The 13,894-nt window shown below is 46.5% G+C and overlaps 1 protein-coding gene across 8 annotated transcripts in view; it reads right to left on the reverse strand.

The window, feature by feature from the left end:
• The window catches only part of LOC141047844 (uncharacterized), a 49,442-nt gene extending 36,008 nt beyond the window's left edge, over nucleotides 1-13,434 (reverse strand). Inside the window, exons 1-3 of one of the 8 annotated variants that reach the window (XM_073543173.1) lie at nucleotides 13,078-13,307; nucleotides 2,525-2,678; nucleotides 2,051-2,421 (exon numbers count right to left, since the gene is read on the reverse strand). The gene's annotated coding sequence lies outside the window, so the exon portion shown is untranslated. The other 7 variants (XM_073543178.1, XM_073543175.1, XM_073543172.1 and 4 more) reach the window with 7 other exon arrangements.
• Nucleotides 13,435-13,894: the final 460 nt, after the last annotated feature.

The raw sequence follows: 13,894 nt of genomic DNA on the forward strand, positions 1-13,894 counted from the left end.
ACTCCCATAATGGGTCGGCGGCTACGCACCAACCAGTTGGATCTACCACCACCACGCCAGCTACCAGGCTCCCCCGAACAATCAGTCCCTTATGTCCTTGTGGCAGATGAGGCCTTTCAGTTATCACGCAATGTCATGAGGCCATATCCCAGGCGCAACCTTGACCACAGGCGCAGAATTTTTAACTTGCGCCTGTCACGTGCTAGGCGACTGGTGGAGTGTTCCTTTGGGATTCTTTGTGCCAAATGGCGGGTACTCCAGTCTGCCATTCAGTTGAGTGAGCAAAATGTGAATGAAGTTGTGAAAGCCTGTGTTGTTCTGCATAATTTCACCAGGATACCTGATTGTTCCTCCTCTGATGGTGTTGTGCGTAGGTCGGACAATGTGCGCAGGGTGAGACCACCTATCAACCCTCAGCGTAGACCGCTCTCTGGTCTCAAAGTGCGTGATATTTTCACCAATTACTTTATCTCACCTGAGGGGGCAACTTCTTGGCAAGAGAATGCTGTGTCTATGTTATAATTTGTTTATTTAAGTGTGTCTAAATATATATCACTCAAGCCTTAATGATTCTCTGAGTGTTTCCTTGCATTATTTGGTGTCTGTTAGTATGTTGTGAGGGATTGTGAAAAATCACACAGAGACGTTAACTAGAGTAGACAAATTTTTAGTTTGGTCTTTTTTTTTGGTTTGTTTTGCTTAAAGGCAAACATAATTTTGCCATAACACAAATTTGGCAATGGCCAAAATGACCCTTTGTGCCTTCTTTAACTTGGTGTAACCTTAATAACATTACATAAACAAAATTCTCCAAACATTATGCAATAACATTGCTGCATGCCTACAGTAACCTTGATTAGGCAACAAAAGGTGACCCCCATCACCTAAATAAAGTCGTCAAGATAACACTCACATTTCCTCATAATGTTATCCAATCATAGAAAGAGTCCACCATGACAGGCAAGGCTACCTCACATCTTAAACACAGATATTACCTGTCTGTAGAACAGCCAATATTTAAGCATGCTATACTGGAAAGCATGAAAATACAAAACTCACTTGTTAAAACATAGAGAGAGCGTGATCTTCTGAATGCTGGTCGCCTCGAATTGTCTTACTAGAGCTTGCTAACAAAAAAGGTGAATACTTAACTAAGGCAAGCACGCCTTTCCTATGCGTTAGCAAGTGAGTAGTGTATTTTCATCCTTTCATTTAACAGTATAGCGCATTTAAATATTCTCTTTTCTACACACATGTAATATCTGTGTGAAAGGCGTGAGGTAGCGTTGCCTGTCATGATGGATTGTTTCATATGTTCGGAAAACAATGTGTAAAAATGTGAGTGTTAAATTATGTGATACATTTTGGTGAAGGAGAACACCTTTTTTTTTTTTACGAGATTAGAAGCACCAGTGACATGTCACTGGACATCTCCAAACTTTGGTATCATAAATCCTCATTTGTAAGGGAAGGGGAACGTGGAGGATCAGCCTGTGGGTGCTGCTGGACATTGTGGGCAACATCGCCCTGTGTGGGGCCATACTGTTGCCCATGATGCTGCAGTTGTCCAGCCTCCTGGGCCTGTTGGTGATTCTGGCCAGAGTAATGCTGATGGTGAGGGGCTTCTGGTTGGCTCTGGTAGGCCCGTGGCTCATACCCACCAAGATAGCCAGATCGTCCCCAACCAGGTTGGGACCAGCCTCCAACACTGGGTGGGTACAAGTGGCCATATTGGTGGGGTTGGCTTGAGTAAGACATTTGGGGCTGCGGAATAGAAGGATGGGTAGGGGGAGGAAGGGCTTGAGGTGTTGGCCCACGTATTAGGGGCTGTTCAGACCCTGCTTGAGCAAGCATCTGTGTGGATGGTCTCATGCGCATTAAATTTCTTGGTGAGAGCTGCCACCTCTCCAGAAATTCAAACACCTCATATGGGGTATTGGGGGGGTGCTTGCATCAAGCAGGATCTGAATACATCCCCTAATACGGAGCCTGACCTCACGGGTAAGGGCACGGAGATAAAGGGTGAGGCTACGTGCATAGGCCTCCTCACCATCATCTGCAGTGACTCTGGACAAATAATTCATCACCCCTGTGTCCACATTGGTCCTGCTCTCTTGAATGGTGACATGGCGCCGCCTTCTTATACGCCATGAGGCTACAGCAGCCTGTGGGGAGGACCTGATCTGGGCAGTTGGGCTGCTGCTCAAATTGCCCGGCTCTTACAGGATGGGTGAGGTGGCAGCAGCAGACCGTCCTGGTGGTGTGTTGGGGAGGGCAGCCATTGTGTGTTCAAGTGAAGCCTCCTCTTCAGCCATCCTTCTTGTAGGGGTAGAAGATGGGCCAGCCACCTCCTCCTCTACAGGATCTATAATGGGCTCTGCCTCTGAGGCCGTTCCTCGATCCGTAAGGTTGGATTGAGTTCTGTTATGAAATAGTACAGAGGCAAAAAATACATCAATATTTTTGTCCCTGTAAAGTATTTGTGTAATGTTTTTGTGTCATGTGGTGTGAGGTATGTACTTACGGTCTCAGAGCCAGAATTGGGGCGAGGAAGTTCAGCCGGTCATAATATATATATTTCCGCTTTACATGGCCAGCATCACCACTCCTGGACCGCTGCTGTCGTTCCCGGCGGTACTGGTCCCGGATGCTTCTCCACCGTTTCATCACATCTTCCACTGCAATTTGACAGGAAAGATTGTCAAAATCACATATTTGAGAGGTCACATTTTCTAAAAGTAGTCTAGGCATGGGGCCTTCTGGGGTGTGCGTTCTACCCATGGTGGCACATGTAATTCGGCCGATACCCAGGGTCTCATTAGCTCCACTGCAACTAATTTGAGTGGCTAGGAGGATGAGGAGCTTGTGGCCTAACCCTAATTATGGCTGTGTGAAGCCACGTGTCACATCCTAATGTAACGGCCTCATGAGGCTAAAATTACATGCCCAGGAAGGGGGGTGCTGACTGTTGATTCATTTGAGAGCGCACGCTGAGGTTAATTATATTTTTATGGTTGCACTTACGAATTTTATGCTGCTCATCATGTGGTCTGTCACCAAAGTCATGGTACATCTGGCGACAGATGCGCCTCCATGACGCCTCCTTTCTTGTGCGGTTCGCATAGTTTGCGTCGCGTGGGTCCCATATTTCTGGACGCTCCTGCACCAGCACAATGAGCATCTCTACATTAATATATGTGGACGCCATGCTGCTGCTGTACTCCGTGGTGGCGTACTTCCTGGATGTCTGGAGCGTTTTTTGACCTCATTTGCATGTCTAGGCTTCCTGATGATGGATTGGCCCATTTCCTGGTCACCAGCCAAAAGACCTGCGTATTGCTCGCAGGTCACACGTGTATTCCGTGTGTAATCCGTATTTTTTGCGCACCCATAGACTTGCATTGGCGTATTACGGGCGTAGTACGCTGACAATCGCAGCATGCTGTGAGTGGCACGGAGCGTAGGATACTGAGGAGAAATATACACCTGGTGCGAGTGACCCCATAGAGAATCATTGGTCCGTGTCTAATGCGTGCTTTTTGCGCCTCTCACTCTCCCGTATTCCTCGCCAGTGTGACTCCAGCCTCAGCGTCTCTATCCCCAGGATACACAGGCATCACTTGTGCTATATAAAACTAACACAAAGCTTCCCCAACAAGTTTTGCCTAACATTCTTCCTCATAGGGTTGGGGCTATACATTTTTTATAGAGATTATAATAGTGAGATTACACAGGCATTATACTGTTGGGTGTTTTTTAATTTATGTACCACTAATTTTTTAACAAAGTATATTAAAATTCATGTTTTAATGACTCCCTTAACTTTCGTCAGGCTGCATAATTTTACAACGTTAACAGGCTGCAGAGGTACAATTGTACCTTCATATATACCTCCACTGTGGGAAGACTTTCTCCTTTACTTGGTTTCAGAAACTAAAGTTCATTCAGCTACAAATGTTATGCTGATATCTATTGGCCAGTGTTGTTACTGCTCACTTATGTTGCTGTCAATTAAGTTGATTCAAACTGGGAGTGGCTTCTACTTGTCTTCCTGCCTCCCTCCTCTCAGTAGCCATTTTGTATGTTCATCTCATTGCTGTGAGCACACACATTTCTAGGCTTGTGAAGTCTTCAATTTCTTGGATACGAAGGTAGGAAAGTCTCACAGCCAGTTATACCTTCATTCGCCTTATGTGGGGACAGAACAGTCAGAAATGGTCTTTGAGCCTGGACTTGGCTTACATATATTTTGTATGAAACTTATCACTATAGGTATGATTTTTATACGAAAAATGGATAATTAATATCTACATATTGTTTTACGATGTTTTACTTATATTCAGCACAAAATAAAGATGGTGGCTCTGTTACAATTTTCCTACTGGTCGAAAAAACAGTCGAAGATGGAATGAAAATTCTGAAACCGTATACGGTTTACATAATATATAAATGACATTTATAAATAATTATCACTAGAAATAATTTACTTTTTTATCTGCACTTTAGAATCGAGTTTCATTCTACTTGCCACGTGTTACTGAACTAAATTACGAAGCCAAAATTCATCTACCAAGTCATCATGAGTGATAGTGATGCTGGATCTAGTTTCCGCCATAATCCAAGAAAACGTGTTTGCAGGTTAGTATCATTTTGTGAAAAGCCAATAATGTAGTATTGTGTAGTATTTCGGAAAATTATCTATTTTTCATTTTTTCATATTTACAGATTTACGTCTGACGAAATAATGCGAATGCTAGAAGAATCTGATTCTGAGCATGAGGAAGAACCATATGTTGCATCTGATGATGAAAACTATGTACCACAAGTGGATGTTACTGAAGAAGATTCAGACATCGAGGCACAGACTCATCCTCAACACTTTCGTCTGAGTCGTATTCTTTTTCCTGCTCTATGACCATTTCTTGTTCAAAGTGCAGGCGACATTTGGACTGCTAAGGATAAAACTCAATGGTATAGTGATCCACTGCCAAATGCACAAACAAAATCTCGTAATGTCCTACGGCAAAGAGGTGGCCCTGCAGCAATCAGCAACCTGTATACAGCAAAAGAGCTATTCAAGTCAATCATGACTCCCGAGATGTGCGACATCATATTACGAGAAACGAATCGAAAGGCCAAGAGAGTTTGTGATGCTTACAACAACGAACTGGTACAACGTTTTCCTGATTCTTCTGAACGGCCACCACAAAAAAGATTCAAGCAATTTACTGAAACTGAACTCCATGCATTTTTGGGCATACTGATTGCTGCTGGTGTGCACAGAGACAACAAAGAGAATCTGGAGGAAAAGTGGAATGTTGCTGCTCTGCCTCTTATACGTGTAGCCATGTCTCGTGACCGCTTCAAGATGATACTCAGATTTATCAGATTTGACAATGAAAATACACGTGCAGAACTTGTGCAAACAGATAAAGCTGCACAAATATGGGACATCTGGACAATGCTGAACAGAAATCTGAAGAGAGCCTACAAGCCATATAACTGTATCACCGTCGACGAGCAATTATTTCCGTTTAGAGGCAATACTAAATTTACCCAGTATATACCTTCAAAACCAGCTAAATATGGCATAAAGATTTTCTGGTCTTGTGACTCGTCAAACGCCTACCCATTACAAGGTCTACACTGGGAAACCAACTGATGGTCCTCGACAAGTAAACATTGGTGAACGAACAGTATTGGATCTAGTGAGCTCGTATAAAGGCTCTGGAAGAAATGTCACCACCGATAACTTCTTTACAACCATGGAACTAGCTAAGGTATTGAACTCCTGGAACATGACACTAGTTGGTACAGTGAGAAAAAACAATAGGTTCCTACCTAGCAACATGCAGCCTGCCAAAGAAAGGCCTGTAAACTCGACAAATTTTGCCTCCGATCATGATGCAACAGTCTGTTCATATGTACCAAAGAAGAACAAATCAGTCGTGCTTCTATCATCTATGCACATGACGGGACAAGTTGAAGAGACACTAGCAGCCAAGCCAGAGATAATAAAATACTACAACAAAACAAAAGGCAGAGTTGATGTTATGGATAAAATGTTGGGAGAGTACACTGTGAAACGACGAACATTACGTGACCTCTGGCATTTTTCTACAATATGATTGACGTCACTGGGTTAGCATCCTACATCATCTACAGAGAACACAATCCAAGCTTCAGGACAAAGGATCAACAAAGAAAGTTCCTGAAAGATCTCGCAAATCAGCTGTGTATGCCTGCAATTGAAGATCGTAGTACAAACCGAATGATTTTGAGAAACCATTTTCTTCGAGGTGCAGTAGAAATGGTGCTTGGACGATGCATTCTGGTAGCATCGCAAGCAGCAGCTGGCCCTCAAATACCTCATGGTAGTCGTGGACCCTCCCCTGTTGTTGGTAGTTGCCATGTCTGCCGAGACCTGAGGCGAAAACAACGTAAGACTAGAAAGTCTTGTGTGGTTTGTGTGAAACCCATTTGCGATGAACACTCGGTAGCAAAGACAACATGCATTACTTGCGAAGAAAATCAATAAAAAAAGTTTCTTACATTTTCTTTTATAATGTAAATGAACAGTTGTTTTACTTGTTTATAATAAAATAGCATTATCATTAAAAAAAATATTATTCTTTTTTCCTTGCATTATCTTCATTCAAAATATATGAGGGTACATTTGTACCTATGCAGCTTGTTATGGATGCAAAAATATCTCGATCCCTTATCTCGAAAGGGGGTGGAGATATTTTATTGAAATTTGGCCAATATATTCTGGACCAAAACTGCAGAGATTGCGAAAATAAGGATGAGTGACCTCATGGAGATCAACATCCGACACTGCGGAGACACCATCACATGTTTCTCAAGGCAGTGATTCTAGAGCAATGCCCCCATCCCTTATGGGAAATATGCAAAAACATGTAAATCAACAGCCGCGGAGACACCATCACATGTTTCTCAACGCAAGCAATGACTAGCCAGGTCTTTCACCGGGAAGGAACAACCACGGGAAGGGCAGTCTCCAATGAAGGAAACCACCTATGCCAAAACATGGTATCCATCTGCAGAGATGTCACGAAATTTCAGCCCTCTACGGCTTTTTGAAAAAAAGTTATTCAATTTTAAAACGGAATAGTTACAATTGTACCTACTCAGCCGGACGAAGGTTAAGGGAGCCTCCGCCAAGGGTTCGAAGGGAGATTTGGTTAGTGTGTTCAATACCAGGTTTAGATCCCAAGGGGGGGGTGGTACGTAGGGGGATCGGCCTAGATCTACTTGCGGCCCTCATGAATCTCCTAACCCACCGATTTCCGGCTAAGTCATGATTATACAAAGCCCCTAAGGCCGCCACCTGTACTTTCAGGGTGCTTGTAGCTGGTCCCTTTTCCAACCCTTTCTGTAGGAATTCCAGAATTTCCCCTATTGGGTTCTCTCCCGTTGGGTCAGAATCTGAAATTGATATGAATTTTTTCCACACCTTCCCATATGCCATAGTGGTTACCGGATTTCTACTTTGTAGTAACGTGGTTATCAAGTTTGACGAGAAGCCCCTATTGCTTAGGAGTTCCCTCTCAAAAGCCAAGCTGTCATGTGTAGGTTTTTTATATGGGGGTGATGCACTGGTCCCTGGGATAGAAGGTCCGGGGTTTCTGGTAGAACCCAAGGGTCTGTGACGGACATTTTTCTCAGCCAGGGGAACCATATTCTCCGGGGCCAGAAGGGCGCTATTACTACTACCGTCGCTTTGTCCCCCCGTATTTTTCTCAGTACTAAGGGGATGAGAGATATTGGAGGGAAAGCGTAAGCCAGATGATAATCCCAGGGAACCGTGAAGGCATCTAGAGCTACTGGGCCCCCCCGGGGATCTATTGAGCAGAAGGTTTCCAATTTCCGGTTCTGACTGTTTGCAAATAAGTCTATTTCTGGACGGCCCCAGAGGTTCACAATCTGGTTGAAGACGGACTGGCTTAGTTCCCACTCCCCCTGCTTTAGGCGTGTTCTGCTCAAGAAGTCTGCTGTTCGGTTTTCCGACCCTTTTATGTGGAGGGCTGTCAGAGATTCCAGATTGTGTTCCACTAGGTGAAAGATGGATTTTGTTACTTCCATCAGTGCTCGAGACCTGGTGCCCCCCTGGTGGTTTAGATATGCTACCACTACCCATTTGTCTGAGAAGACCCTTATGTGATGGGAGCGAAGGGAGTCTAGAAAATGAACGAGAGCTAGTTTTACTGCCAGCAGCTCCTTCATGTTTGAGGAAACTGACTCTCTTTTTTGAGCCCAGGGCCCTTGCGCTACCTGGCTGTCTAGATGTGCACCCCACCCCCAGGGGCTTGCATCTGTGGTTAAGATTTTTGTCGTTGGTAACGCCCAAGGGACCCCCTTGGTTAGATTGGCTGGGTCTGTCCACCACGCTAAGGATTGTATTGTGTTTGGTGAGATGTTTAACCGCCTGTCTAAATTCCCGTGTAGGGAAACATCTGCGTCTAATATTTCCCACTGTAAGACTCGCGTGTGGCTTTGTGCCCACTGTACTGCTGGCATGCAAGCTGTCATTGACCCCAATAGAGACATTGCCTTTCTCAGGGTAGTTACTGGGGAAGCTATCATTTGTGACACCATCTGTGTCATCTTTTGAATCTTCGCCTGTGGAAGGTAACATTTTTGTTCGGTTGAGTCCAGTATTATTCCCAAGTATTCCTGTACCTGACTTGGTACGAGTCTTGGATTTGGGCAAATTCAGCATCCATCCTAGATTCACTAGAGATCCCATGACCATGTCCAACTGTTGCTTGCAGTGGTGAAAGGTGACGCCTACTATCAAGAGATCGTCCAGGTATGGGACTATCAGGATGTTTTGCTCTCTTATGTGGGCCATTACTTCCGACATTATCTTTGTAAATACTCTTGGGGCAATAGCTAGCCCGAAGGGGAGAGCTCTGAACTGATAATGTTTTATCTCCCCCTGGATCGTCACCGCCACCCTGAGGTATTTCCTGTGGTCTTTGTGAATAGGTACATGGTAGTATGCGTCTCTCAGGTCTAATACGGCCATAAAGCATGATGGGGGAAGCAATTTTACACAAGATTTTATTGTTTCCATCTTGAAACGCTGAATTTCCAGGAACTTGTTTAGTCTTTTTAGATTTATTATGGCCCTGTATGTTCCGTCTGGCTTTCGGCGGAGAAAGAGAGGAGAATAGAAGCCTCTGCCTCTGTCTTGGGGGGGCCCTTCTTGTAGTACCCCCTTTCCCTCAGGTTCGCGACCTCTTGTTGTAGAGCCAGCTGCTAGTGTGGTGTCTTTTGGGGCGTTAACACGAAAAAATGGTTGGTGAGGGTATGGAATTTTAGCCTCAGTCCTTTTACTATGCTCAGGATCCAAGGGCTTACGGATATATTTTCCCAGGCCTGGAAGTAGGACAATCTTCCCCCGACCCGGGGGGCACCTTCATTGTGGCTTTTTGTTATCGGGTGGCTTGTTGAACATAAAGCCTTTGTTCTTATTTCGCTTATCCTCCCGACCTTCCCTGTTTCCTTTTGGGGGTCTTCGCCGCATGAATCTTCTGTTCCGAAAAGGCCGTTTGTATGACTGATTAGGGAAACCGGGAAAGGATTTTTTCTTGTCTCCCGCTTTCTCCAAGATGTCGTCTAACGTTGGGCCAAATAAGAACTCTCCCTCACATGGTATTGCGCACAATCTGGTTTTAGTCTGCAGATCTCCTGGCCAGCATTTTAGCCATAAGGCGCGTCTCGCGGTATTTGAGAAGGAGGCCGCTCTGGCCGCCAACCTAGTTGAGTCTACTGACGCATCCGCCAGGAAGGCTGCTGCTCCCTTCATTACAGAAACTGACCTTTGTATTGTTTCTCTTGGGACTTTCCCTTTTATTTGGAAATCTAAGTGATCTAACCAGACCATTTGGGCGCGTGCCGTGCATGTGGCTGCTATGGCTGGCTTTAGTCCCCCTCCTGCCGCGTCCCAAGCGTTTTTCAGAAAGTTTTCTGCCTTTTTATCCATTGGGTCCTTCAGGGTACCCATATCTTCAAAGGGCAGGGCAAATTTTTTAGAAGCCTTTGCAACCGCCACATCCAGTTTAGGTGCTTTACTCTATAGGGAGCAGGCCGGGTGATCAAAAGGGTATTTTCTCTTGGGTGTTGGGAGGGCCTTCTTGTCTGGCTTTTTCCATTCTCGTTTAATTAGAGAGTGGATTTTCTCATTTACCGGAAAAACTCTACTTTTATTTGTTCCAGTCCTCTGAACATCAACTCTTCCACCGTCTTTTTAGGGCGTTCATCTACCAGCCCCATAGTTGTCCTCACGGCTTTTACCAGTGCGTCCGTCTCATCAATAGGGAAGCAGCTGCGCCCCCCTTCTGAGGATGATGATGATGACTGGGAGGATGATGAACAGCTTAAGTTAGACGGTTCACTCCCTGACTCACTAGTACTGGACTCTGGAGATCTATGCCTGGATCTACGTTTTTTCTTAGTGGTTCTCGCGCCCTTGAGGGCGTCCTCCACCTGGGTCCTTATCAATGTTTTGATGTCTGAAGCAAACCTCTGAGATTCCTCCTGTATAGTCTGCTCTATGCATGCTGCGCAGAGCTTTTTCTGCCATGTAGGGGGCAGCTCCTCCGTGCATATAGCACATACCATGTGCTTGGATTTTGCTGTGCATTTGCGCCCCTGAGAAGAAAAAAATAATCGCATATTAGCGAGCGGGCGCTCACGGAGATCACTCACCCCCTTGTGGAACGAGAGGTACCGTCTCGGCCGTAGGGATTATCTCCACCGCTGAATCCACTTCTGGCTGTGCCGCCATGGTGGAGCTTTGGCTTCGCCACGATCCTGTATGACCGCTGCTACCAGGAGTCGCACTGGCGTTGTTCTTGTGACTGCCGCCACCCCTGCTTCGGGGATCGCTGCCGCGTCTCCTTCTCTTTCTGAGGCTTTCCACTCATAGTGATCGCCTCTCCTCTTTTAGTGGGGCTTTAATATATACTTTTTTTTTTTTTTTTTTTTAATTTGGCGCCTACTCCCCGCTGTCTGAGCCCTCGCCGGAAGTGACGCACGTGCATGCGCACTGCGGGATCTCCCAGCAGTGCATTGCATCTCCTTAAGAACGCTGCTGCTAAGCGCGATACCGGCGTTCAGCAGCCCGCGGTGACCGCCACCCCCATCGCTGCAAGCTCTGCGGGCATATACCTTGCGGCTCCTGGTGACCCCCGCCACCCCCATCGCCGCAAGCCCTGCGGGCTTCTACCTCTCGGCTCCCAGTGGCCGCCACTACCCCCTCCGGGCCGCTCCCCCGACCCCTGTACCTTTTGCGGTCCCGGTGGCCGCCGCCATCCTCCGCAGGCCGCGCTGGGTCTGGCGCTCGGCGGGGGGCTCTCCTTGAGTGACCGCCGTCACTCTCTTAAAGGAGACAGCAACCCCCTTTTTTATTTTTTTTCTTCTGGGATCGGCAGGCTTCGTCCACGGATCTTCGCTGCCTCTCCCCCACTCACCCACAAGGCCCGCCGACCTCGGTGGTGGTGCTTCAGAGGGGGAGCCTGCACAAGGCCTCGACCCAGCCGAGGCAGGGAGCCCCGCTGCCTATCACCGGACTGGCTCGGTCCCCGGCATCCCACGTCGACTGCAGGTACGTGCTGTAGGTTCCCCGTCAGGGACAGGAAACCAACTGATGTGGGAGAGAGGTACAGCCTTTTTCATCTGTAGGTTTCCTGTCTCTGAGGGCAGATCCCTCTCTCCGTGGTGCCGTCATGGGGGAAAGAGAAAGGGGGGTGATTTCAACATTTTTTTTAAAACTTTTTTTTTACATTTTGGCACGTTTCATTAGCCTCCATAGGTGGCTAGAAGCATCCACAACTCGATCGGCTCTGCTACGGTACATTCAATGAGCAGATCACCCATATGTAACAGAATTACAGCATTGCTATGAGCGACGACCACCGGGTGGCGCTCATAACAATCTGGCATCAACAACCGTAGAGGTCTCTAGGAGACCTCAGGTTGTTATGGCAACGCATCGCTGACCCCCAATCACGTGACGGGGGCCGGCGATGCGCATATTTCCGGCCCGGCAGCTGGAAGCGCTTGTTAAATGCTGCTGTCGGCGTTTGACAGCGGCATTTTAGTTAATAGGCACGGGTGGATCGAGATTCCACCTGCGCCTATTACGGGCACGTCAGCTGTTCAAAACATCTGACATGTCCTGACTTTGATGCGGGCTCACCCCCGGATCCCTCATCAAAGCAGGGGATCTGACCTCAGACTATTGCGTCCGAGGTCAGAAAGGGGTTAAAAGGGGCATTCCCATCTCCAAGACCCTATCCCAATATATAGTAAGTGTAAGAATAATAATATTAGCGAATACCTCCAATTAGAAATGTGGTACAGTTCTTCTGATTAGCTATGTCGCAGGGCAATGCAGTAGCTTAGGTATCCATGGTCATGACCACTAACACCTCACTACATGAGGGGCCGTAACCATGGATACCTCCACTACTGCAATGCCTGCACATGCGGTATGCCCTGCACACAGCTAATCAGAAGAACTATCCTACAGCAGCTGTAATTGGAGGGATCAGCTAATATCCTTCCATATGGGGCCAGGCTCTCGGAGCTGGGAATCCCCTATAATCAGTCTCCAGCCCTCCATATGGAGAATACATTCCTAGCAGATGGCCGCAGTATATGGGGCACAGAATACACTATGACAATGGGAAATCTCACTAGAAACAGCACAAATCCCCGCTAATATCCGATCACAGCTGTGAGGACAGGACTGCAGCTTAGATGGCGCTTATTCCGTGCGGCATTTCCTTGGGCGACATTCACACTCTGCTCAATCCAGGCGCCAATCTAGTGTGAGCCGCGCTGTGTAGTGGGGAGCTCCAGGCCAGCCAGGAGGCCCGGGCACTGGCCCCAGCACGGCCCCTATACAGCCGGGCAGGATTGTGCTGCAGCCCCCAGGGGAGAGCTCCGGCCTCACGCCCGCCCGCTCAGCATTATCACATCATATGGTGACGAGAAACAGAAAACCCACCCGGAGCCCCAGAAGGCGCCATACATAAATCTCACCTCCTTGGCGATCACCGCACAGCTACCGGCCGGCATTCCACCTCAGCACCAGCCCCAGACAGTGGAACCTTCCGCCGTCTCCGTCTCAGTACACATCCCAGAAGCCTTTGCGCGAGTGATGAGATCTTCTCTACATCCCAGATAAAACCTTCCAATCTAATCGTTCACACTGCAATAATAACCCAGATCGCTAATAATAATGGTCGCCATCTCTGTTATTCGTACGTGAAACCGTTGCAGTAAAGCGATTTGCATTGATAGGGACTATATTGTGTAGCGGAGGGACACTATTGTAAGACCATACTATATCTCACTGACTGGAGCGTTGAAATGACGTTTGCAATCCCATTGGCTCTCGCTGAGTCTGGTTAGGGAGCGCTAATAAAGCTTGGTTGCAGAGTCATAAAGTTCTTTATATAATCAGTGATAATCGAGAATGAAAAACCATTAACCATTTCACGACCAGACACTTTTTATCTTTTAGATTTTTTTCTTAAATGATTTTTTTTTAATAGCTCTAAAATGCTTTCTCATTTCAGCATTCCAAATAATGCTTGCCTCTTTATTTCTTGACTCCTTGCTTGAACCTTATTTTTATGTTTTTTCGTCATTTGTATATTTTTATCTTTTTTGTATATTTTTTTCTTTGATATTGAGAGAAAGTGTGGAGAAAAAAAAGGAAATATCTGGCTTTCTTTTTCATGCATTTTTTTCACGTTTTTGTCGCCCCCACATGGGCCCCTCTCATAGATTCTGAATTGGGTTCCCTGTTACCTAGCAATTATTTTTATACATTGAACTAGCTGAAGAGCCCAGC

Source organism: Dendrobates tinctorius, unplaced genomic scaffold (genome assembly GCF_039654945.1).
Source record: "Dendrobates tinctorius isolate UK_male_01 unplaced genomic scaffold, ASM3965494v1 ptg000129l, whole genome shotgun sequence".
Classification (NCBI taxonomy): domain Eukaryota; kingdom Metazoa; phylum Chordata; class Amphibia; order Anura; family Dendrobatidae; genus Dendrobates; species Dendrobates tinctorius.